Genomic DNA, 3,466 nt, shown 5'->3' with positions numbered 1-3,466 from the left:
AATATTAATTTCTGCAACTTCACCAGACGAGCGTCTGATGGTTTGGACGCTCGGATTTCTTTAGGACGAGCGGATTATCCCTCAGACGCTTGGATTCTTCCTTGACCACACGGATTCAGGTCCATCCGTGGGTGCTTCGTAACCCGGTCATTTCATTCTTCGATTTTTGTGTTCTTCATTGTAGGGGCACTACAAAGGCATGAATAGCCTAGGCAATTGCTATCTCCACACTAAGTTTAAGCACAACACAACAATAAATTCATAAGTCCCTCCCTCACTTGTCTCAAAATGATGAATATCTTGATTAAGGCACAAAAATGTAAATCCAAAAATGACAAAAATGCAATAGAATAATTGAAATTCAAGTTAGGGAGTTAAAATATTTACAAATGGTGGTTTAGGGAGGACTCCACCAAACTCTCATCCAATGTAAGATGTCAAGGGGGAATGTTAAAGGTGTTGTTGATGTTATTCAACACCGTGAAGAAGTAGTCGAAAGCTTGCTCATTATCATAATAAAGATCGTCAACATATCTTTGCACTTGTTGTTCTCCATGATGGTCTTGGGTCATATCATTACCAATATAGGGATTGAATATCCCTTCAAACTCATCATCCTAAAGGCTGCATACTTCGTCTACTTGCTCACTAAAAAAGTCTTGAGTTGATAAAGATAACTCTCCTTCTTTCTTGTCTTGGCCAATGAGGCCTTTCTCTTCACTTGTCATGGGTGACCTTTTCAATCTCTCATTGTTGCAATTTCCTTGCTCTTTTGATGGGGCATCATCCACTTTCTTTCTCCATTGAAATTCCAACTTCTTCCTATCATCCTTCCGGCTATAGTGATCAACCATAAAATATGGCTCATACAATCGGGGAGCTCTCATAGTCTTGTCCAGATTGAAAGTAATGGTTTCATCTCCCACTTTGAGGGTGAGCTCTCCATGCTTCACATCGATCACCGCTCCCGCGGTGTGTAAGAAAGGTCTTACTAAGATAATAGGAATATTGGAGTCTTCTTCCATGTCAACAATAACGAAATCCACCGGGATGAAGAATTTTCCGATTCGCACGGTAACATCTTCCCATACCTCTAAAGGTGTCTTTGTTGATCTATCCGCCATTTAAAGCGTGATGTTGGTGCATTTGAGTTCTCCCATTCTTAGCTTCTTGCTAACCGAATATGGCATGAAACTAACACTTGCCCCAAGGTCACATAAAGCTTTGTTGATTATAGTGTCACCAATAGTGCATGGAATGGAGAAGCTTCCCGGATCCTTGAGCTTTGGAGGTTAACTCCCTTGAAGGATGGCACTACTCACCTTATTGAAGGCAATAGTCTCAAGCTTCCGGATTGATTTCTTCTTTGTAAGGATGTCCTTCATGTACTTTGCATAGACCGGAACGTGATTGATCAATTCCATAAAAGGAATCGAGACTTCTAAAATCATCACAATTTCCATGAATTTTCCAAGTTGGTCATCAAACTTAGACTTAGCTTGATGACTCGGGAATGGAAGTCTAATCACAATGGGGTCCTCCTCTTTGGCCTTTTCTTCATTTTTCTTTGAAACTTCTTGATTGGTGGGTTCTTCTTCCCTATAGTTTTGCACAACTCTTTCATTGTCACTAGCCTCCACAACTTCATCCTCAACTTGCTTCTTTGGCCCTTCATATCTTGCACCACTCCTCAAGTGGATGGCACTAACCGTTTCATGTCTTGGGGGATTACTTTAAGGTGGTAATTGCCCTTTTTGTCTTTGAGAGCTTGAAGATGCTAGTTGGGTCATTTGATTTTCCAACATTTTTGTGTGGTCTAGGATGTTGTTGATGGTGATGTCTTTTGCTTGGCTATCTTTTTGCATTTGAGTGAAAAATTCTTGTTGATTCTTTTGCATTTGGAGGACAGCTTTTTGAACATCAAAACCTTGGTCATGTTGTTGATAGTATGGAGTTTGATTTTGGTAACCTTGGTTTTGGTTGTAAAAGGGTCTTTGATTTTTGTTTCTCATTGGAGGTGGGGTGTATGTCGGTTGAGGGTTTTGAACATTTTGGCTTTTGTATGAGAGATTTGGATGAAATTTGGTGTTTTCATTGTAATAGTTGGAATAAGGGGTACCACTTTTGTATGCTTGAAAAGCATTCACTTGCTCACTTGTTCCCCTACATTCACTTTGGTCATGTCCCAAAGTTCCACAATTCTCACATATTTCACTTGGAATCGATGAAGATGCTACCATGGCACTAACATGTTTCTTTGGTGATTTTGAGACTTCTTCAAGCTTAGCCATAGCCTTTTCGAACTTCAAGTTGTTAGTATCAATATGAGCAATAAGTTGAGCACCCAATTGAGTAATAGAGTCCACTTCATGCTTTCCTCCTCTAGTAGCCTTGCGAGGTCTACTATATTGTGAATTATGGACCGCCATTTCCTCAATCTTGTTCCAAGTTTGATTATCGTCAACATCAGTGAACATACCATTTGATCCCATGTTGAGAATGTTTCGGGAGTCTTCATAAAGACCATTCCAAAATTGTTGTACCAAGAACCACTCTCTAAGTCCATGATGAGGACATGAGCGACAAGTTCCTTTGAATCGCTACCAAGCTTCATACAAAGATTCTTCGTCCCTTTGCTTAAAACCCGTGATTAGGGCTCTTAGCATGTTAGTCTTTTCGGGAGGGTAGAACTTTTTGTATAAAGCTAGAGCCAACTTCTTCCGAGAGTCAATTCCAAGAGTAGCCTTATCAAGGCTCTTTAACCATTGTTTCGTGGTACCAATTAGTGAAAAAGGAAATAAGACCCATCGAATTTGGTCTTGAGTCACTCCGGTTTGTGAAGTCGCATCACAATAGTCGAAAAAAGTCTCTATGTGAGAATGAGGGTCTTCACTAAGCATCTCCCCAAATTGGCTTCTTTCGACTAATTGGATAAATGTGGATTTTGCAATAAAATTTTCGAATAAGTGTTGTGGTGTGGGAGTACCATTGGGTAAGTTCTCCTCGGTTGGTACGGAATGTGATGAAAACTTAGGCATTGTGGGTTGATTGTGTGGTTGATTTTTTGTTAGGTTCTCCTCACCTTCTCTTGCAAAAGGGTTGATGAACTCAATAGTATTTGGTTGAATATCTACAACCTCACCAATACCTCTCAAAGTATTTCTAGCAAGTCTTCTATTGGTTGTCAAAGTCCTTTCAATTTCGTGATCAATGGGTAACAAGTTACCTTGGGATCTTCTAGACATGCAAAATATCAAACAACTCGAAAACAATTAGAACAAACCTTGAGGAGTTTTACTTCCCCAAGGAAAAGAAAGACACAACTAATAACAATCAAAGAAAATCAAATCAAGTTAACACCGTCCCCGGCAACGGCGCCATTTTTGGTCGGTCCGCTTTGATCTTAGATTTCGGCTACTTGTCGTTAGGAGTACCTAGACCAAAACAATATTTATAATCTTCACAA

The 3,466-nt window shown here is 39.9% G+C and overlaps 1 non-coding gene across 1 annotated transcript; it reads left to right on the top strand.

Annotated features, from left to right (window-relative positions):
• The first annotated feature begins 2,559 nt into the window (after nt 1-2,559).
• On the top strand, nt 2,560-2,666 carry LOC141635254 (small nucleolar RNA R71). Its single transcript, XR_012539953.1, has one exon. It is a non-coding gene; the product is annotated as a small nucleolar RNA R71 (small nucleolar RNA).
• The last annotated feature ends 800 nt before the right edge of the window (nt 2,667-3,466 follow it).

This window comes from Silene latifolia, chromosome Y, assembly GCF_048544455.1.
Source record: "Silene latifolia isolate original U9 population chromosome Y, ASM4854445v1, whole genome shotgun sequence".
Taxonomy (NCBI): domain Eukaryota; kingdom Viridiplantae; phylum Streptophyta; class Magnoliopsida; order Caryophyllales; family Caryophyllaceae; genus Silene; species Silene latifolia.
This window is presented reverse-complemented; position numbering and strand designations above follow the sequence as displayed.